Here is a 23,640-nt window from a genome sequence, read left to right as displayed (position 1 = left end):
TTCTGATGGACGTGCAATCAATGCCCAGCTGTTGCACTTTTGACTTCTCTTCAGATTCGGCACTTTCTTTTCTAGAGGGTAGAGGCTCGCAATCATTACTCAAGTAGGTATAGATTATTATTATTATTATTTTTTTAAGAACAAATAGCATGTACTATTATAAAATCTACAAAGTACATCATAAGTAAAAAGACAAGACCCCTTAAACTCTAAGCCAGAAGGATCTGACTTAAAAAACAGCTGCCTGCGCAGAAACATCAAACCTTACCAAAATTACATTTGAGCCTCTCTTACATTAACGCTCACTCTCAAATAAAAGAGGGCCGATCTAGCATCAAGCCAACTAAAATTCTAATAAAATCTGAGTAATATACAAGCAGGCTGTACAGGAAGAAACAAGAGAATACACAACACAAACAGACAGAAGCCACAAAAATCAAGCTGCCGGCAGTAGAGGCAGGGGCTGAAACCGCCGGAGACGGCGGCGCGTGTCCTACACGCGCCGTCACCGATGCCACCCAGCCGCAGATCAGCCACTGTTGCCCCCAGCCCCATCGTGCCCTGCCAGAAAAAAGCGGAGCGTGGCCGTCACGCGCTCCAAAGAGCAAAGAGCTCTCTGGCGTGTGCAGACCACGCGCCGGACTCTGACGACCGGCGTGACCAGTGCTTCCGGCAGAAGGAGCGAACGACGTCGGAGAACGCGGCTGAGGGGCGCGTGTCTTTAAGAAAGCAACGGGGTTGAGTAGATTTGGCACCAAAAAAGTCAAAGAAAAATAATTGAAGAAAAAGCCATAACCGCCGTTGAAAAACACGAACGGCCACCACATTCCAAGCGGGATACCTTGATTTAGCTTTCCTGCCTGAGACGAAAAGAAAAAGAAAAGCAAAAACAAAAACACAAGAAACAAGCCACCATAGCCTCAAAAGGCTAGGGGAAAGACAGCCTCCACCGGCTCTACCGGGGGAAACAAAACCTCCACAACCCAAACGGCTGGGAGAAGTCAAGCCTCCACTGAGAAAACTCAGGGAGGAGAGCAAAAGACCTTAGTCCACATGGACTAAGGGACACAAACGAGCCGGGGGTAGGGAGGCGGCCTCCCTCCCCCGGCAACAACATATTCTTTTTGGGGGGGCTCTGGGCAGAACGAGAGAAGTACGTATCGATTATAATGGTTGGTTTGAGGCTTTTTAAAATTAGAATTTAATTTTAATTTATTGTACAAATTTTAAAACTTAACTTTGTAGAATAACATTTTAAAAAATTAAATAAAATATATATTTTTTTAAATAAAGAAAAATAAAATAAAATAAAATAAAATTTAACTCTATTATCAAACGAACTATTAAAGTAATAAAATTATTAAATGACTATTAGATATAAATTAGTCTAATAAATTATTATGTGTTCGTAAAGTAAATGAAAAACTTATATTTTTTATTAATTAAAAAATATATGAAAGTACCTGATATTAAAAAGATATGTAATTCTTATACGTTTTAAAAACATATAATAATTTTTTAAATCAGTCTAATAAATTATTATATTGTAAATAATTATTACAAATTAATTTGTAACTAATTTATGTCCCGCAATTAAAATATATTGTCACTCTCAACGCGCAAGTAAGTTTCACTTTATTGCATCAGTGTGTTTATGCTTTGAATATCAACAATTTGCATTTGTTAGAGTATCACTGGTAAGAGCACTCTGTTTCGGTGGGTCCGGTTCGGCGGCTCTGCGGGGTGGTTCTGGTTTCGGTTGGTGCGATTCTAGTTCGGCAGCTCGGATTGGTGGCAGCTCAAATGTTGTTCCGGTTGGTGTGGTTTTGGTTCAGCGGTTCGAATGTTCTGGGTCCTGGTTCTATTCGGCGAATTTTGTGGCTTTGAACGGATTCTTCAAGTAGAAGTTTCTAGGTGCGGCGTGTAGTTTTTGGCAGGGTGATCGGTTTTATTTGGTGTTTTTTGTGAAGATTTGATTAAAATTAAAATGAATAAAAATTAAAATTGATTATTTTAATAAAATAGAGAAGAAGTTTAGATAAGCTAATGGAGGAAGGTATTGAAAACTGGTTAGCTAAACTAACAAAAGGGAGTTTTCGTTAGCTATTTTGAATAAAATTTTACACAAGCAGATAGGAATGCTCTAAGCTCTTTATTTTAAATTTTTCATTGAAGTCTGGTGAAAAACTCAAAAGAAGTGCACTTTAATAAATTTTTTATAATTTCTTTATTTTATTCATCAACTATTCATTAACAGCTTCTGTATAAAAAATATAAATAAGCTTTCTGAACTAACTGTATCTTTTTTAAAGTATTATAAAGTGACAATTATACTAAAGTGATATATCAAACTAGCAAAGTGCGTTAATTTGTTTTCTCTCTCAAACATTATGCAACTTTAAATTTATTATTGGATTAAAATTTAATAATAATTATTTCAAATTTAATAATAATTTTAAAATATATGAAAAATTTTAGGAGAAAAAAAAAAAAACTAAAATCTCCCTGTAGCTTGAATCACGGGTGACATCGACTTGAGCAAAGTGGATCTGCAAAAGCACATTTGCTTTGAGTGAAAGTCGTGCCTCATTTTTCCCCAACACACGCCCGCTAATCTTGGCAGAGCATCTTTTTGTAGGATCCAGTGTTGGACGAAACTATACAATAAATTTACATAATTTTTATACAATACACATACATGACATAAGACTCATGAGTGTAAAATCTATATATCACATGTAAATGTGTTGCGTAAAAGTTATTGTGTAAGGATCACAACCCCAAAAGGTCAAAACTATATATGAATTACCTGGCAAGTACACTCAATGCCTACCTGCACTTCTCCAAACCCGCATTTACCTTTCTCCTTTTTCACTCATTACACACTTGTTTGCATTGAGTAATGATTTACTATTATCAAAAAATACAATTTGTTATCACCTTGCCTATATGATAAGGTGATTTTTCACTATTTTTAATTTCTTTTTTAAAATAAATTAAAGTGAAAAATTACCCTACTAAATAGATAAAATGATAAAAATTTGTACCTTTTAAAAAAATTCACGTGGATATATAAATATATATATATATATATATATATATATATATAAATTGATTTATTTTCTTTTCAACACTTTAATTTAGATAGTTGACTTTAGTTCTTTTCCGGTTGTTTGTGTGCATATACATTTGTATTCTGTTTGGTATCCAATGCAATACGGGAAAAACGAAATCACGCCGAAGTTTTGTACATGAGCTTTGTATATTTGATTAACTAAGAAAACTTAAACCCATCTAACCATGGAATAAGTAAAGCAAAAGAAATATTTAACATCGGATTGGTAAAGCTCACGGTTACTCCAACATTTGCCAAGTGTTCTTCTGTTTCTTTATGAACCTTTTGTTTTTTGTTATTTTGTTTTCACATCTTTATTGTGCACTTACTATGCAAAGTGAACGCCTTTTATATATATATATATATATATTTTAAAACAGGAAATTATTCTTTACCCCATGTATTTGGCCTATAAAAAGGACAGGTCTTGGGGTGAGGCATAAGCTTTTGGACGAAATTTCTTTCGAGTCTTTCATTCTCTACTCGCTTTTTTTTTCATATTATCCAGCTCTTGTAATCTGTTCCACTCTTGTTCTCCTGCTCTAATTCCTGTAAGTGTATTCTGCAGACATAATAATACATTTGCAATTGCCAAAATTGTTGTTCCATAATCTGCTTTGCGCTCAAATTTCGTGCTTACTCTTGAAATTTTTTCACAATGTTTAAATCTAAATCTTCCGTGGGCTCTAGATCTACTTTTTCTGTCGAAGATAATATTTCTGTTAATTCTGATAAATGGAAAATCCCTAAGCTCTCCACTAAGGATATTTATACTACTTCTTGGTTAAAAAGTGTTTTTAACGCTGAACATGCTATTAAAACTGTTGAACGAACTTTTGCTATATTTAGTAATAATGAAAAATATGAATTAATTGATAAAAAGATTATTAATGATGCTTTGGTTAAAGGCTATAAGTTTTTGCATATTGGAGCTATTCAAGTTGCTGTTAAACCACTAGCTAGGCTAGGTACTAATGCTTCCGTTTCGCTTTGTCTACGCGATGCTAGATTTATTGATTTCAAGACTAGTATTATTGGTATGATACAATCTTCTTTGTTTAATCGACGAATCCATCTTAATATTTTCCCCAACTTTTCTCTTTCTTTGACTAATGTTCATATTACTAAAGCATTGACTTTAAATGTTTTGACTTTTGGTTATGATATGGTAGAAGGTAGTGGACCTGTTGCTATCAGCTACCGGGTTTATTACAAATTGCTAAAAGACGATCTAAATCCTCAAGCTGTTATCAAAAATTCTGGGGACTATGCTATGTTAATTGAAAGTTCTACACAAGATGCTAACATATATATTCCTAAAATGATGGGAGGTAATGAAATTGACCTCCCTAATGAGTGGCTTTTAGAAAATGTTTCCGAGCCTACTACAGTAGTAAATGAAACAACTAATCATGACTGCGATATCCAACAAAATTTAGATGGAACTGTTAAAATTAGGTTTTTCTAATTTAAATTCTTTCTAATTGAAGAGAAAGATCATTAAATATTAATTAAGGATGTAAATTCGGACCGATTATAACTTGATCGGTGTTCGGAGCGTAACCAGTTCCGGGTCTATTAAAAAAAAATTACCTCCAACCCTTTTATCTTACTTGGGCTATCATGGGGACCTTTCCGTTTTTTTACACTTTTGCCCTAAAATCCTGATTTCTCTACAATGCATTTCGTTCTTTTATTTTCACTTTTGCCTTTTGCGCCGCTGCCTTCTTCAAATCTTCTTGTCTTCTCGCCATTCTTGAATCTTCACGCCATTTTTCACGCTTGCCTTCTTCTCCTTGAATCTTCATTCTTTTCCTCTGTTTTTTTGTTTGCTTTTGCTTTTGCTTTCCTTCACAACACACACGGACCGAGATCGAGAGAGACCTGAGAAAGTTGCTGCTGCTACCGTTACTGTCAAAGAAGTGAAGAACTCAAGAGAGAGCAAGAGTTCTGGATTAAGGTGGGTTTTGTTTTAGTTTCTTTGTACTGGGTTGTTGGACGTGAAGAACAAAGGGACGGCTAGAGGAGAAATAGAGGGAAAGATTTCTGGGTATTTTTTTTTTGAAGGGGAGGGCTATTCGGCCTCAACAATAACTTACTGACTTCGTCTTTGTTTCTCTACAGATTTGGTGATTTCTAAAGCAGATGGAGCAAAGGAAGTAGACTGTTAGGTTAGATCTGGTTCATTTTTAGATATGGTTTATTATTTGTAGATCTGTTCTTTAAATTGGTTAGATCGGTTAGGTTAATGTTGTGGTGCTCGAGTGTGTTATTGCTTACTGATTTGAGTGCATTTTGCTTGAGTGTAGTGTTCTGTGCTCAGTGTGACAAAAGGTGCATGAGAGTAGAGTGAAAATTTGAGGTTCTATAAGATTATGTTTTATTCACACAACTAAGAATGTTTTGATTTTACTTCTAATTCAGTAACCTGTTTTTATAATTCTTAATTTGAAGTCTGTTTTGTGCTGGGATATTGAGATTTGGTATCTTGTCGTAGGCAATGATGCTGAAATTTGTTATTTGCATGAACTGGAAAGCAAACCTGATTTTTAGATCTGTTCTTTACTAAAGTTTATGCATGTTGTGTTGATATGAGTGGGTTTTGTTTTGTGATTTTTTGTTGCTTGATTTTTCCGGATTTGAACAATTGGTGTTATATTATAGGGGTGAGTTACAACTAAGCTTATTATAGAAAATGTCAATGAGTCACATGACAAGCTTGCAACACCATCCACAAATGTTGAAACCGGATTTGAACAATTGGTGTTATATTATAGGGGTGAGTTACAACTAAGCTTATTATAGAAAATGTCAATGAGTCACATGACAAGCTTGCAACACCATCCACAAATGTTGAAACCCTATCACCGTCTTTGCAAACAGGATTGGAGAATGAGAATATTATTGAAATCTTTGATGAGCATGAGAAATAGTTATAAATTCATTTTAGTTTTCATTATTATTAATTCATTTTAGTTATTAATTCATTTAACTCATTCTTTTTTTTTCCTTGTATTGTAGTTATAGATGATTGAGAGCAGACTTGCTGAAAGCTAGAAATCGGACCATGCTTGGATATGTTTTTGAACTTTTGGTTATTAATTTTTTTAATGTGTATGGATTTTTGGGTTTTTAATATTTAATTATGTATGGATGTGGAATTTCCTTGAGGGCATGATAGTTCATACACGTGATTAATAATTTTGATTCATACAATTACTTTCAATGTCTTCGAATGAAATTTTAGGACATAGGAACTTTGTTAGCTATTTCAATTATTTGGTTTCTCTTCAGACATGTTGTGGATCATTACACTAATCTTAGTTCAATAAGATTTTGTTTTTAAAAGTTGGGTTAAAATGTTTAAATAAATCTCAAAAAAATTTAAATGAATTTCAAAAAAGTAGGCCAATACTTATATAGGCTCAAAAAGTTTTTCTTTTTTTGTTTTTTGTAAATATTCGGTGGGATAACTGGAGTATATGGTTCAGCAGCTGGTTATTAAAGTTTAATGACCAGGAACTTCGGAGCTGATTCTTGGTTATGACCCAATAATTGGGAACCAGTTCTAAGTTTACACTCCTCTTATTAATGAAAGAATAAGCTCTTTTGCTAATTCTACTACAAATGAAGAAATTCAATGGAGAGACAAAGATCTTGAAAAATTTCTGTCTAGTTCTGATTTAAAACTAAAAGTGGTCTCCACTGATTTACAAGTTTGCTCTGCATTTTATTCTGCTAAATAATCTACTGCTCCATTTACAGAAGAAGAAAATGATGTTTCTCCCTCTACTTCTGATTTTAATGCTCCTCTTATTCACTAATGCAATGTTATCCATGCTTCTATTAAAACATTTTTTTACAAATCCATTGGCCTGCCTTGCAAAAAGATTTTCTTAAAAAGAAAACCAACAGCGAAGACATGCTTTATGGTGCTAATTATTCTGGAAGTAAAAAAGTTCTGTATTAAAATTCAATGGACTAGTAAAATGATTGAATTAGTCTTCTGACTCTTCTCCTATTGCTTCACATGTTACTATTGCAAATAAGTTCATTACATTCAGTCCAGAACCTACTGTACCTATTTCACTGCCCTTACCATTTGCTTTTGATCCCTTTATTAATCCTCTTCAGAAACCCAGAATTCCTCTTGTTAAAATTGAACAACCATTTGCTTCTGCTCGCTCAAGCTATTTCTAACACCTCCTTTATGTTGAACTAAACATTGCTTCTGTTAGAGACCCAAACCAGTTGGCGCTCTCTTATTTCCCCCATCGCTTTCATTGGTTCCTGAACATTGTTTGAAAGATCTCTCTTATTCCACTAATATTCTGAAAGAGATCAAGGTCTCGTTTGGTTTGTGAAATGGACATTCCATTAGAAATAAGAATAACTAGTTTTGGAAATAAAAGGTGGTGGAATGAAATAGCTATTCTTATTCTTTTGTTTGGTAATAACTCACATTTTAATCGAAATTAAAAATTAATTACTAAAAAAACCCTATATTATATTTTTTCTTTTTTTCTTTTTTTAAAAAAAATCAAACTTAAAAAAAAAAAAAAAAAAAAAAAAAAATTGAAATAAACTGGTGGGTAGCTGACCACCCATTGGGGTGGCTGTCCATCCTCGAGGGACCCTAGGATGGCTTGTGCCACCCTCAGTTGGTCCAGGGGTGGTAGCAACACCCCCAGAACGCCTCAGTAGTCCCCCCGAGGCATTCTGGGGGTGATGCGACCACCCCCGGCTCTCCACAATGGCTGGTCGACCACCTTAATGGGTGGTCGGTCAACCACTTTGGGGTTTAGTTTTATTCCTTCTTTTTTTTTATATATATAAAAAAAGATTTGAAAAGAAAAAAAAAATGTGTTTTTTTTGGGGAAAATGTCGTCTTTACCTTAAGAAATAACTATTCCTCTCATTTTTAAAAGGAATATGTATTCCTCTTCGTAAGAAAATAGCTATTTCATAGAATATACCCCTACCAAACTAAAGAATAGTTATACTTATAGAATAGCCATTCCATTCCAGTGGCCTATTTCACAAACCAAACAGGGCCCAAATTAGCTAATTTCAAACCAATTTTTGATAAAATGCACACTACCAAACTCCTATATTATAGTGTCTATTTTGATAAAATTATTTCTTTGAGGATTGGGGTGATCACCCTTCCAAACCAAGAAGAGCAATTCCATACATTCTTCCCCTAAACCTTGCCAAAGCATTCAGTACCTTTAGAGATACTCATAATGTGGATGCTTATGGTACGAAGTTTCCTTCTATGTTACATTTTATTAAAAAGTTCAAGATTCCTTGGATCTTGAAATGACAGTATGTTAAAGAAGGCGACATCCCAAATCGCCATTGGTTCGTGAAATGTTGGGACAAATTTGCACAATCTAATCTTATTATTGAAGTTGTTAATAAGGATTTTGCAAAGAAGACTGCATCTTCTATGGCTACTCACTACAAAAAAAAAAAAAGGCATTTTGAGCCGTTTCTTTTGGAGACTTTTTAAAAAAAGGGCTCCAATTGTAAACGTTTTCAATTAAAACGGCTCCAATTGGAGCCGTTTTTATAAAAGGTATGCAATTGGAGCCGTTTTTTTAAAACGGCTCCAACTTGAGCCGTTTATAATTACAACGACTCAAACTAGAGCCGTTTTAAAAAACGGATTCAAACAAATTTCGAGCCACTTCAACTTAAACGGCTCAAAATAGAGTCGCTTTATGTAAAACGGCTCAAATTTTAGCCGCTTTATGTAAAACGGCTCTAATTTGAGCCATGACTATTTCCCATCAATATTAATTAGAGTCGTTTTCATGAAAAAAGGTTCCATTTTCAGCCCTTTATTAAAAACGACTCTATTTTGAGCCGTTTTTACAAAATGGCTCAACTTTGAGCCACTTTACAAACAGCTCAATGTTTAGCCGCTTTATATAAATTGGCTCCACTTAGAGCCGCTTAATGTCTTGGTGTGTACATTAAGGTGAAGTTTTTGTAATCGAGTTTATGTAAAAATAACCATCGTGAAAAATATATCTTGAGTTGTTGTGAATGTAGTATTGAATTTTGTAAACAATGTAGGTAAATTGTGTTATCGATTAGACTTGATCGGTTTGTGATCATAAGTAACTTATGTATTATGTTTTGAAATTAGTTATGACCATATGTCATTTATGATTGTAGGTAATTTGATCGGTTTAGGGTTGAATGAAATTATATATGGTGATATGTTGTTGTATTTGTTATTGTTTTTATTTTAATGTCTTGGTGTGTACATTAAAGTAAAGTTTTTTGTTTTAATGCCTTGATATGAAGTTTGGGTTATATATGATCGAGTTTATGTGAAAAGAACAATCGTGAAAAAGATATCTTAAGTTGTTGTGAATGTAGTATTGAATTTTGTAAATGATTTAGGTAACTTGTGTTATCAGTTGAGCTTGATCGATTTGTGATCATTGGTAACTTATGTATTATGTTTTGGAATTACTTATGGTGATATGTCGTTTATGATTGTAGGTAACTTGATCGGTTTGGGATTGAGTGAAATTATATATGGTGATATGTTGTTGTATTTGTTATTGTTTTAATGTTTTAGTGTGTACATTAAGACATTGTTTTTGTTTTAATGCTTTGATATAAAGTTTAGGTTATATGTAAATTTATGTGAAAGGAACTATCGTGAAAAAGAAATCTTGAGTTGTGAATGTAGTATTAAATTTTGGAAATGATATAGATAACTTTTTTGTTATCGGTTGGACTTGATTGATTTGTGATCATAAGTAACTTATATATTATGTTTTGAAAAATTACTTTATGGTGATATGTTGTTTATGAGATTGTAGGTAGCTTGATTGGTTTGGGATGAGTGAAATTATTTATGGCGATATGTTGTATTTGTTATTGTTTTAATGTTTTGGTGTATACATTAAGACATTATTTTTGTTTTAATGCCTTGATATAAAGTTTGGGTTATATATGAGTTTGTATAAATGTTTACTAGTTTTTATATATGAACAATATTTTTGCTATTAGGTATTTAAAAAAAAAATTAAAATATTTTATTTTATTTTATTTTTAATTTTAGAGCCGTTTTAAGTTTTAAAACGGCTTAAAATTAAATTTTAATTTTTTTAATTTAGAGCCGTTTTAATAATTTAGAGTCGCTTTACAAAAGGGCTCGAAATTTTTTGAGCCGCTTTTGAAAAGGGGCTCAAAATTTTTTGAGCCGCTTTTCATTTGAACCGTTTTATGTAAAAACGGATTAATCTGGGTTTTTAATACTTTAGGTGTGTCTCCGTTTCGAAAACGGCTAAAAAAAAACAGCTCAAACTGTTTAGAGCCGTTTTTAAGGCTCTAAAAGGTCTCTAAAAAAACGGTTCAAAACAGCGTTTTTTTTGTAGTGACTCCAAATGTTATTGCTGCTAAACTTATTACTCCAGATGGCTTTTTACCTCCTCCAGAGGTAAAGAATTATTCTGCTGTTAGTTCTCCCTCTTTTTCAAAGACAAAACAGTCTAAAAAGAAGAAGAAAGGTCCTTCAAAGAAAGAAATGGACATGCTCACGCTACTCCTAAAATCTTTCAGAGATGATGATAATGAAGAAGATGAAGAAGAAGAAAATTCTTAAACATCCTCTTTGCCAGGTCATGGCTCCCTTTTTGGGCATGACCCCCTTTGCTACCAGGATTGGGTCCCGGATATTGATGATATTCTTGAACTCAACTATTCACTCACGCGCAAGACAACATTATTAGCTCCTCAGAACTCCACCGAAAGTTCTTTTGTCTTGATGCAGAATTATTAGCTGCACTAAAAACTTTGTTATCACATGGCTACAGTGGACAACACTATTGACTTCTACAGTCCCTTCGCATGTTGTTCTACATGTTGTTCTCCTGCTATCCTACTCGTAATCTTTCTTATTAATTCTGTAAATATTTCAGTATTTTGAAATAAACTTGCAATTATTAAATTTTGTTTTAAATTATTTTACCATTATTTGCATGCCTGCAAGGATGGTTTTACCGCCTGATTACCCTATCCCCTGCATCATATTTACTGTTATTATTATTCTCTATACACACTCACCTTCACCTTTCCACAACATTGTCACCCTTTCCTTTAATAAGGATGGTTTCAAGAGGGGGGTGGCTAGCTTGAATAACAGTTTGGTCAGTTTTGACAAAAAGGTTTTTTAACAACATTTAAAATACCAACATCTTTTCTACCTGCTGAATTTTATTTGATCTTTTTCAAGTGTTTTGAAAAAGTATTATTATAAGCAATTCTATGTTGCTGGTTTTCTTTGGAAAGAAAATTCTTTTGCAAAGATGGCCAATCAAAATCATGAAAAGTCATTTTCTTAACAGGGGCTAACAAGAAGTAGAAGGAGAAACATGTTTAGGCATAGGAGCATTAAAACAAGAAGTAGAAGGAGGAACATCATTTTCTTCTTCAGCCCGAGAAGGGGTTGTAGATTGGTTAAGTCATCTATGTATGATGAATCAGAATCAAAAGAATCTCTGGATTGTAAAATCCCGAAGAGATAATTCATTTATTCTTCATCAATTTTTAATGAATTAATTTTATTTTTTAATTTACCAGGTGGGTTGGGACACTTATCAGCATAATGGCATTTTTTTTTACCACAATTAAAGCATTTTCCTTTAGAAGGTTTAATATTCTTTCACCTAGGTTTTCTAAATATTTTTTCATCAGATTTATTAAATCTTCTTTTCTTAATATGATGGGATCTTTTTCTAATAAACTTATTTGGTTTTTTCCAATGTCTCTTGGAAGGAGCAATAGGAGGTAAACCAAATTGTTCACATAAATTACCCATTTTATATTTAGCTTTTTTAGCATTTTTTAATTGTTGTCTTATCATTTTTTGATCAATTATCATTTTTATACCAAGTTTTTTAATAACAGAAAACAAATCACCATAGTTAAAGTTTTCATAATTAATGGTTCCAGTAGTGGAGTCAACAAGTTCATCGTTTACTTTGTGAGCAAATAAAGAAGGTAATCCATCAATGAATTTTTCTTTCCAATAAGGCTTTAAACTATCAGTTTTAAGCATAACACGAGAAAGAAGAACATCTTCATGCCATCTATAATCAGACATAGTAGGACATCGAAGATTATTCAAATAATCAGAGATACGAGTAGTAATATTAGAACGAGTTCAAACAAAATGTTTAATAATGGTGAAAGCTGGCATGTGTTTCTTTTGTTCTTGGTCGCCATGAGTGGCTTCTTTTTCCTCTTTTACGCTCAGCCCTTTCTCCCTTAGGAGAGGAGACAACTTGCTTTTCTTCTTGATATCATCAGTCCTCTGAAGTCTTGAAGATACTGTTTAATTTTGTTTGCCTGGTCTCTTTCTTTGCTTTGTTGCCCTGTTTCTTAGTAGACAGAGGTTGCAGGTATTCAGTCGTTCTTGGCCTCGTGCACTGTTAGCATTGATTGAAGCCAGAGCTCTCCTTGTTCCATTTTCCCACGTAGTATATGAGACAAAATTATCTAAAAATTCACAAAGCTTCCATATTTTTTTTATTTTTTTTTTATAACTTAATAAAAGGTATGGAACTAAATGTCATTTTGAGAAAATGATACTGAATTATCAAACATCTCAAACTAGTGTATCTAAGTTTTCAAACGTCTTATTTAAGGTTACTCTGTTAGGATTTGCTGTTAAATCCTGTTAAAATTTTCAAATTGCCCATATTTTTTTACAACAAAAAGAAAAAAAAATTAGAAGATTTAGATCTTGGTCAGAATTTAACGAAATTTGCAAAAATACCCATGTTCAAATCTTTGAAATTTTTTTAATTTTTTTTTAAAAAAAATAAAATAAACACATGAGTATTTTAAGAATTTTTGGCATGATTTAATAAAAAAATCTTAACGGAGTACCCTTAACTGTGACATTTGAAAACTTGGATACACTAGTTTGAGACGTTTGATAGTTCAGTATGCATTTCTCAAAACAGCGTATAGTTCGATATTATTTTGTAAATTTTTTTTTTTTTTTTTTTTTTTTTTTTTTTTTAATTCACATTTCGTAGCTATAGTTTTGTTGCTTCAACTTTTGTTCTTTTTAAGTTGTTGGCCTCCCACTTAGACCCATGTTTTGCTGCAGCTCTTAAGTGAACAATCTCGCAAATATCCCTTCTAATCGACACATGTTCCATTATCTCTTTATTTTTCCTTGCCAATAATTCCACAAACTTCTACAAAAAGTGATTCATTGCATTAATAATTCATTTAAGCTCAAAATTAGTGATGGTACAATATTCCACAATTAAGCGTAAAATGCAAGAATTAGTGTAGAATAAAGTATGATAATGCTTTCTTTAATTAAAAAAAAAATGTGGACATTTAAACTATTATCATAGCTTCCCTAAAACGGCAGCATCCTTTGAGTAATAGATCTCTGTGATCCGCAAATAGCATATAGAATCGCTAAACCAAGCCCCAAGCATAACTCACATGACGCAATTGGAAGGAAACGTAATCGCTTTATCTGTGCCTCTTTATTACGGATTTATCTTTCTAGTCTCTAGCCATGTATTCCTTGTCATCATCTCGTGTAGAAGCCTGCAACTATGTTCACACAAATGGTTGTAAACCCATTGAAAAAACTTGCAATGTGGGTTCACCCTTCATATATATTTTGGGTAGCCAAAGAATCGTCTTCAGAGGTATTTTTTGGGCCGTGAAGTTTGCATATATGAAGTCAAACCACAAAAGCATATCCGCGTCTCATTGTGGTCGTGAACGGATGAGAACGATGACCACTCCGATGTAAAAGTATATAGGCCTTACTCACCCTCAAAAGCGCCTTGATAGAGGAGGGGTGTCCATGGCTTATAAAGTTTACAAGACAAGGATCTCTTAGCAATGTGGGACACTTTAACACGCCCCCTTACGTGTGGCATCTTTGACCAAACACGTGTTCAACAACTGGAGGGAAAGGCTCATCATTGTCAAAGGAACCTACTTTGATACTATGTAAAAGTCCATGACCCTTGCTCACCCTCAAAAAACGCCTTGAGAGAGGAGAGGTGTCTATGACTTATAAAGTCTACAAGACAAGGATCTCTTAGCAATGTGAGGCATTTTAACATCCGACACCAAAATGAAAGAACAGGAACACCAACATCCAGTAGAGCATGACAGAAATCAACAAATGTAATAAATTGAATGCAAAAAACGTGTGTTTTAATTTGTTTAAATTGAATGCAAAAAGTTTCTTGGAATCCTCCTCTGAGCACTTGAACTTCTTAGAAATATCTAAGTATTAATTTCAGTGTATCTTATATAGATCATCGAAAATGAGCACTTGAACAGAGAAGTGGCACAAAATTCTCACATAACCAGTAAACGTAAACAGCAGTGCTTAGAGGTTAGAAAATAACGTTAAAGAACACCCACTCAACGCCATAGATCACAAAGCTTACCCACAAACCCAGAAAATTTATCAATCCAGATTCAGCTCTCAACAAAAAATTCAAGAGGAAATTAAAAATTACAGCCCTCTTTCCACTCATTCGGCCAGCACAAGAACATCCAAAAAAAAAAAAAAAAAAAATCATTCCAGAAACAACCCAAGAAAACCATTCCCCCAGCAAAAGTCAAATCAGATAAACATCCAGAAGAATAAACCCAAAATTAAACCAAATTATGAAAAGATTTCAACTAAAAGTTAAAAACCCAGAACACCTAAACCTTAGCTTGTCGGGGATGTTCTAAGACATTTTTCCATTTCTCTAAATCTGAATGTGTAAGACATTATCAAAAATTATATTTACCTATATGTCACATTATAACTTAAAATAAAAAATAAAAAAATTATCCTGTGTTTATTGGTTCAAGTATGCCCTCTCTCTCTCTCTCTTTTCTCAAGAAAACTTTTCTCCTAAACAGTGTGGTGGGTTGCCAGGGGAGAGAGGTTCCAAGCCTCCCTCCTCCCGGTTTTGTTTCCTCTCTTAGCCCTTTTAGGGTTAGAGAGGTTTTTGTTCCTTCCTAGATTGTTCCAGTGGAGGCTAGGGTCTCCCAGCCACTAGGGCTGTGGAGTTTTGAGTCCCCCCGAACTTGTTCTGGTGGTGGTTTTAGTCCTCCTAGTCCTTTTGGACTATGGAGTGTGGTTTGGTTTTTTTAGTTTTTTAGGTTTCCTTTGTTTTTGGTAGGAAAACACTCCAGAGAGGTTCCGGAGGGGGAGAGACCGGCGCTAGTGTCGCTGGCGGAACGATTTGGCGTGCTCCAGTTTTTATCATTCTTTAAGGCCAGATCTACTCTGTTCCACCGTCCTATGGTCGACACGCGTCCCCCAGCCTTGCTTGCCAACGTCTTCCGGTTCTGCCGCTGTTTGCTACGGCCGAAAAGCTCACCGATGAACGACGCGTGGTCATCACGCGCCATGGTGTTTTTCACCCCTTGGGTCGAGCGTGATGGCCATGTTTCGTCTCTGTTGCCGTATTTGGTGGCGTTCGGGGGTTTATGGTGTTTAGCTACTGCAAGGGATCTTCCGATGCTGGCGCGTGTAGAGTGGTGCTTTCTTCCAACGACAGCTTCTGTTTTGAGTGTTTTCTTGAACTTGAATACAGATTGTATTTGACAGTTTGCTCTGTGTTAGATTTAGCCTGGTCATTGCTTCTTAACACAAATTGTTTGTGACCGACTCCATAGTGCAAGTAGAGGTTCATATGTTAACGCAGAGGCACCTTTCTGTTGATTAAGTTTATTTGTAGCAACTGTCGGTATGATCTAAGTTATGGGGTAACTGAAATGGGATATTTGTATTGGTCTGAGTTTGACTCAATCTAGTTGTAACTACGTTACCCTTTGGGTGTATTAATGGAATGATTACATTTTCTCTTCAAAAAAAAAAAAAAAAAAAAAAAAAAAAAAAAATTATGCCATTTTTAGAGTTTCAGGCCCAAAAGCCCAAGTGGGCTTAGTTTTCAGTTTTTTTTTTCCCGGTTGTTGGCACATTGAATTTTTGGCCTAAGTCGGCCCAATTTTTGGTTTGAGGCCCAAGTCAGCGCTGCATTCTGAAGCCGCCACTGCTGTCACCTGCCGCAGTTTTTTAGTCGCCTGCCAGCCCTTTCCCCTCCGCATTGTCATAATTTTCTTGTATTCTTTTTTCTCTTTTGCTCTCACTTTTATTTTTCGTATTTTAAATTTTTCACAAATCCCAACAATATATATGGCGACAACTTATTGTTTAGACTTATTATTAGTATAGTGTGTTGTGCTCTTAAGGCTATAGCCTCTGTGCTTGTTGAACTCTATATTTATGTTAGAACTTATGACTGTGATGCTTATTGTCTGTTTGGATTTGTGATTTTAGAAAGTGCGATTTAAAATTACGATTCTAAAATGTGTGATTTGAAAAAAATAATTTTTAAAAACGCAGTTAAGCGTTTGACAAAATCGCAGTTTAGCATTTAAAATCGCAAATTAGCCTTTAAAATTTCGCGTTTTCAAAAAAGCATCATCTCACCTGCGATTTGAAAAAGCAGATTTTCTGCCTTTTCAAATCGCAATTTTTAAAAACGCAGTTTTTAAACGATTTATGTTTTACGATTTGGTTCAAAATCGCACTTATTATCTACGAAATCGCAATCCCAAACGCACCCTTAATATGTGTTGCTTTAATATGTTATTATTTTGGTGCAATATCATTATAATGTTGCTGCATTTACAACCATGTAATGTTGCATATATATATATATATAATGTAAATTAACCGAATATGTATGTTTATTTGAGAGTTTGATGGATGGCCCACCATTTTGCAGCTTCGGGGCTGGCCGTATGATTGTTTGAACATGTATTTGGCAAAGACTCAGAAGAATTTTGGACGCTGGTTTTACAGGTGTCCGCTTTGACATGATGTTTTTATTGATTTTTTTGGCAATTCGGTTCCAATGGGAAAAACTTTACCTATTTCCCTGAATTATCACATCTCCTTTTGGATTGTCTTTCTTTAAAGTGCAAATTTTTTGAATTTCTCCTTAAACTTCACTTACCTCCCTTGAAGAAACGGATTCTATTTGCTACAATGTTCGGATTTTTCGAAAACAAATCAAATTTTATCTCATTTTTTCTAATTTTATCTTAGAAAGTCAAACTATCCAAACATCTTTTTCAACTTTATTTGCTTTGAACTTCACGCATTAAGTTATAGTTGAATTCAGATTTCAAAAAATCGAACACTCAAACTTGTCATTAAGTATGGCTTCGTACATCACCATCCTTATTGATAAGAAAGTCATTAGAGTGATTAAGGTAACAAATCCAACGATTTGGCTGTTTATTTTTGTGTAATGGGATTGTCCTTATATGGATACGTAGTTTATGTAAGCACCTAACGGACATGCCCTTTTATTTATTATTATTTTTTAAGATGTATATATATATATATATATATATATATATATATATATAGATATTACTTAGATCAGACTGGATGACAAAAACAATTTTATGCTTGTGAATATGGATTTGTCAAAACTTATTTTTTATATCAAACTTAGAGAAGATCATGGATCCACTTAACCTATTGATTAGGTCTCTCTTATTTGGAATTGGATATCTTATCCATTCCAGGACTTTGTTGAGGGGCTTGTAGTTAATGACTAACCTGGGGGCTCCTCTTTCAAGCTCAGCATTCTTCTGGACATAAAAAGCTGAACAAGACCAGGGTGACTTACTTTTACGAATTATGCCTTTGTGCAATAGATCTTCTATTTCTCTCCGGCAAAATTCAGTAACTTCTTGACTCATCTGGATGGTTGCTATCTTCTCTTAGCATGACTCTAGAAAGGAAAACATCCTTATACCATCTAAAGTCGCTCAGGGTAGGACATCTTAGGTTACTCAGTTGGTCATGGACCCTAGACGCAAGGTGACTTGGCGTGCCAATAAAATGCTCTACAATCGTATAGAACAAAGTGTTGACAGCGTCAGAATCTCCTAATCCAATTTTCTCATTGAATATGGGGATTCCATCCTCATCAGTTTTGACAGCACTTCTAATGCTATCTCTAGACTCATTGGTGAGATGCTTTTCCCACCAGGCTTGAAGAGTTCCAGTGAAACCCTTAACCAAAAGGTCAACAACCTCTGGTTGGCTTAAATCATGGTTCATAACATAACTGCTAGAGACCATGGTCATATGGGTTAACTTATCAAGAATTTGCTGTTCTGCTAAACCATCGATGTTCCATTCGTATAGTTTATCAGCAGAAACTGCAAATTGACTTTGGAAGTTTCTTTCCTCAAACTGGATATCCGGAGGGGTAGGTCTGGGATACCAATTCTTAGTGAGACTCATAGGAGAGAACTTCGGCTTATGGATCCTATTCAGTTCTAAGGCTGAAAAGGCTTTCTCAACTTTTCTGACGTTTTCATCAGATTCAGACTCCGAAGAGGATTCTGTTTCAGATGAATTCTCAGAAGACTCAGCAATCTTAGTAACAGACAGAGTGTTGGAACTACTGGGCTGTTCTTGTTTGGGTTTAACCAAATCCTTAAGCATATCCTCTATCTTATCAATAAAGGGCTTTTCCTTATTAACCTTTAGACTAGTTCCTGATTTGAGATCTGGAAACTTGACTATTGGTTTCTCAAAAGGCTTATGTTTCTCTTTTGGGAGAGGCTTATTATCGAGCTTGTCTTCAATCTTATCCAACTGGTTTCCTATGGAGTTTAGGTACTGGTTGGTATAGTTGGCTTGCTCAATGACTTTCTTAACATCTGAGTTCTCAGATGCAACCTTAAAGGGTGAGGCTTTAACCGTAGTGGTTCTATGTTGGAATACTATGGTTTCTTGTGGAGGGTGACTTGAAGAAACAATTGTGCTATCTTCTTTTACCCACTTTTCCTTAGAGACGGTTTGGACCTGGTTTTCTACCGGGTAAAACTCATCAACAAAATCGAAATAAGAGATATGCATCTCTATTTCACTTATGTGTTTCTTAAAGTGACTTAAGATTCCTTTCTTCTGCTCAAGATTGAATCTTTCCTTATAGGCTAATCTTCTTTCGAGATTTGCCTCTGACATAAAATCCTTGTTGAGCAGATCTGAGTCCATCTCAAAAGGTTTCCTCATGGTACATAGTTGGGGGTCTACAGCCGTTTCAACTATGAAATCAGATTCCGTAGGAGAGGCATTACCTTCCTGGGATTCTTCATCTTCTAGCTGTGTGTCAGCTGTATAACATGGATGACTCACTTGGGAGGTCGTCTGGACTCCCTTTAACTTAAGCTTACTTAGTTCTTTTTCCAATTCTAGATCTCGTCGCTTTAGTTCTTCCGTAGAGGTAGAACCAGCAAACGAATGCCTAGCTGGAGCCTTAGGAGTCTTATCCTTAAGTTGTCTAGAAGATCTAGACCTTGGCACTTCAGATCTAGATGCACTAGATCTTGCAACTTCTTCTATGAGAAGATTTGGCTTAGGGGTCTACTGGGAACCTCGATCGAAACTTATCTTAACAGTACCATCCAAGTACTGTTGGATATAATCTAGGTCTCCTAGATTATGACTTATAAGATCAGTAAATGAGAACAATGTGATAGAGTATGATAATCTCACCTACGGGAATATCATAAGTGCTATCCAGAAAAAAGGTCTTAAGATGTGTATCGATATGAAAATATCGAACCAAGCCAATAAGGATAAGAAGAAGGCTAAGTATGAGTTAGGTAATTTCTGTGAGCAATATGGTCTACCTTCAGTAGCACCATCTAAGAAGCATAAGAAGTCTCGTAAGCATGAGGAATATAGAAAGCATAAGAAACGGTTTAAAAGATTCAAGAAAAGAAGCTTTGAGCCGAATGATTTCTATAAAAGAGATAAGAGAAAACCTAAGCAAAGATTTAAGAAATCTAAGAACAACAAAGATGGTTGTTATAAGTGTGGTAAGTCCGGACACTTTGCAAAAGATTGCAAAGCTAAGGAAACCATTAAGTCTCTAAAAGTCTCTAACGAAGATAAGGAAAACTTAATAAGAATGTTAGAGATAAAAGACACTGAGCCCAGTGACTATGAGTCTGAACTAAGTACTAGTTCAAGTGATAACAGCTACCGCTCCTGCAGTAGCAATGAGTCAGGTCCTAACATAAGTTTTGGTTGTAACGACACTTGTTGCAAAACAATTAGTGTTATGACCAAGGAAGAAGAACAAGAAGAGCTGCTTCTTGATCTAATAAGTAAAATTGAGAATCCTGAGTTAAAAAGGCAATATTTAGAAAAGTTAAGAAAGCTTCTAACAAAAAGAGAAGTTAATAAGTCTAAAAGCCTTGATATAAGTTTAAGCAACACGCTTAAAAGATTTGATAAACCAAAGGAACAAATCACAATAAAAGATTTGCAACTTGAAGTTAATCAAATTAAGTCTGAGATTAAAATACTTAAGGAAGAAAATCAAGAATTAAAACAGGATGTTAATCTCTTGAAAATTGAGCACAAGCTTAAGTCAGCCGCTAGCAGTCCCAACGACAGCGAAGCCGAGTCCGAGCCTAAGCTTGAAAATACGCCTCCACAATTTGAAGAAAATTGTATAAGTCTAATCAACAGAATCCATATTAGGAAATGGTATTCAAAGGTTAGAATTAAGATTCATGATTTTGAGTTATCTGTAGTTGTATTAATTGATACAGGTGCAGATCTGAACTGTATACAAGAAGGACTTGTTCCTACAAAGTATTACAGTAAGTCTAAGGAGAATTTGCGTTCTGCTAATGGCAGCAAGATGCAAATTACTTTTGAGATAAGCAAAGCCCATGTGTGTCAAGATAATGTTTGCTTCAAAACATCTTTCGTCTTGGTTAAGAATATGACTGATAAAGTCATACTAGGTTTACCTTTCATTACTCTGTTGTATCCTTTTACAACAGACCAGGATGGTTTAATTACCTATCCTATGGATGAAAAGGTTAAGTTTAAGTTTCTGGCCAAACCAGAATTGAGTCAATTGAATGCCTTCAAAAGCAATTCAATTTCTAAGTCTGTTAACCTAATCAAATCTAAAACCCAACAGATAGGGTTCTTACAGGAGGAGATTAAGGTTAAAAGAATTGAGGAACAATTGAGTCAAAAGACCCTTCAACAAAGAATTCAACTCTTTGAAGATAGGATCAAAAGTGAAGTGTGTTCTGATGTCCCTACTGCCTTTTGGCATAGGAAGAAGCACACTGTAAGCCTTCCTTATATCAAAGATTTTGATGAAGGAAGAATCACCACTAAGGCAAGACCCATCCAGATGAGTCATGAAGTTACTGAATTTTGCCGGAGAGAAATAGAAGATCTATTGCACAAAGGCATAATTCGTAAAAGTAAGTCACCCTGGTCTTGTTCAGCTTTTTATGTCCAGAAGAATGCTGAGCTTGAAAGAGGAGCCCCCAGGTTAGTCATTAACTACAAGCCCCTCAACAAAGTCCTGGAATGGATAAGATATCCAATTCCAAATAAGAGAGACCTAATCAATAGGTTAAGTGGATCCATGATCTTCTCTAAGTTTGATATAAAAAATAAGTTTTGGCAAATCCATATTCACAAGCATAAAATTGTTTTTGTCATCCAGTCTGATCTAAGTAATATCTTTTCCAGTTCCATAAGAAAACACCTCATGTATTGGATTTGTTTAAGTCATTTATTTGATCTTCTGAAAGATATATTCATATATTTTTCAAAAATAATTTTTAAGCATAAAGTCATTTCTGAATTTTGGATTGATTCTAACATCTTCATTTTTCAGGACAAAATGACCTCTCCTAAGCCTCTTTCTTCCACAAAAGAAAGAAAAAATAAATCTAAGACACTTAAGTCATGGAATTTCCCACCAGAAATTCAAAATCCTGAGCACCTAACCTTAACAGGGAAGGGGAAAGCTAAGGTAGACTATGCAGACGGACCAGCGGAAAGTCTGCAGAAAGTCTCTCAACAGATTGAGTTCTTCAATCTGGAAAATCCTAAGTGCCTGACTCCAGCGGAGGAAGGGAAAGCTAAGGTGGTTGAGTATGCAGAAAGTCCAGAGGAACGTCTGCAGAAAAAACCTCAACAGATTGATCCTTTCAATCTGGTAAATCCTAAGCGCCTAACTCCAGCGGAGAAAGGGAAAGCTAAGGTGAATGAGTACGAAGAATCTCCAACAGGGATTCAACAGAAAATTCCTCAACAGGTTGAATTTTTCAATCTGGATAAAACTAATAGTATTATCTTGGAAGAAGTCCTTCAGACTTCAACCAAATATTCAAAGGGTGATCTTATCTGTTACCCTCTTCATATTCAAATACTATTAGATAATTTGACTCAAGCTTTCTTAAAGTTTTAAGAGTCTTCATAATAAGTCCATGAAAGCCACTGAGTATCTTTTAAGCTACAACAAGATTTTGCTACAATCTGTTGTATCCAAAAATTTCAATCGGATTCGATCTCCCACTGAGATCTACCAGCTCCAAAGGATCAGTCTTAAGGAAATGGGAAAAATCCGACAAAGGGTTCTCGACCTTCCTGGCGAGATCCAAAACCTAATTTTCCAAAGTCCAGCATACACTGAATACTTTGACAGGTGGATTCAGAGAATGATGCTGATTACTAATGGAAATAATTTTGAGTACAAGAAGGTCTTCGGAATAAAGACCCTTCGAGTTTTTGAGCCTCATTGTGAGTTTCCAGGACTAATTTATGTTCCTGACAAAGAATATGGTCTTTCAAGACAACTATGGAATGGTGACTGGGATCATTTCGAGATTGGATGTCCTGAATTAGGAGCTCAGCTCTTTGAAGAAGGATTTCTGTCTTACTACCCAGTTAAGTACCTGGAAGAATTACGTGACTTTCCCAACATAGTCCGTGATACTGTCAAAACCATCCAGGATGAACATCTGAGAACAAGGACAAAGATCAACAGTCCTATTATCCTAAGAATCTGGAGCACAGTTCCAGAATTTGATCCCAATAATTTCATGGAAGTTAAGCCTGCTAAACATTGCATTCTCATTAATCCTTCAGTTAGTGATTATGCTGCAGAACTAAGAATGGGAAGAATCCCTCTTAAGTTTGAAGATCCTCTAGGCATTATGAATCTCTGGAGAGTTGTCAAAAAGGGATTTATGATGAACGCGGTCCAAGAAATAAGAAATAGGCCAGTCCTAGCAAAGAATAATAGAATAATTATTTTTGGCGAAGATCAGGCTGTTCTGGGTATTTGGGGCAAACGCCTCAAAGTAAGCAATTACCGCTACAGCAATGGGCAATGGTGGAGTAAAACAGATAAAGATCCAAAAGACCTGATTGATCACAACCAGTTTTCAGGTTCTGACGGAACATGGCATTTGGATTACTGCACCACCTGTGAAGAATGGGGTCACAATGACTGTGACTTCGTTGAAGATGATGAATGGGGTTCTCCTACCCATTATGATCCTTTTGATGATGAGTACGCCAATGATGATTAAGTGCAGAGCATTTTCCACCATCGGTTCAATAAGTCAAGAAACAAACAGTGTCG

The 23,640-nt window shown here is 35.0% G+C and overlaps 1 long non-coding RNA gene across 1 annotated transcript; it reads left to right on the top strand.

Annotated features, from left to right (window-relative positions):
- Positions 1 to 3,580: 3,580 nt before the first annotated feature.
- LOC133866934 (uncharacterized) lies at positions 3,581 to 6,331 on the top strand. Its single transcript, XR_009899947.1, has 3 exons — positions 3,581 to 5,075; positions 5,240 to 5,286; positions 6,137 to 6,331. It is a non-coding gene; the product is annotated as an uncharacterized LOC133866934 (long non-coding RNA).
- Positions 6,332 to 23,640: the final 17,309 nt, after the last annotated feature.

The sequence above is a fragment of the Alnus glutinosa genome, chromosome 4 (assembly GCF_958979055.1).
Source record: "Alnus glutinosa chromosome 4, dhAlnGlut1.1, whole genome shotgun sequence".
NCBI classification, from domain to species: domain Eukaryota; kingdom Viridiplantae; phylum Streptophyta; class Magnoliopsida; order Fagales; family Betulaceae; genus Alnus; species Alnus glutinosa.
The sequence above is the reverse complement of the archived record's forward strand: the minus strand, read 5'-3'. Positions and strand labels throughout refer to the sequence as shown.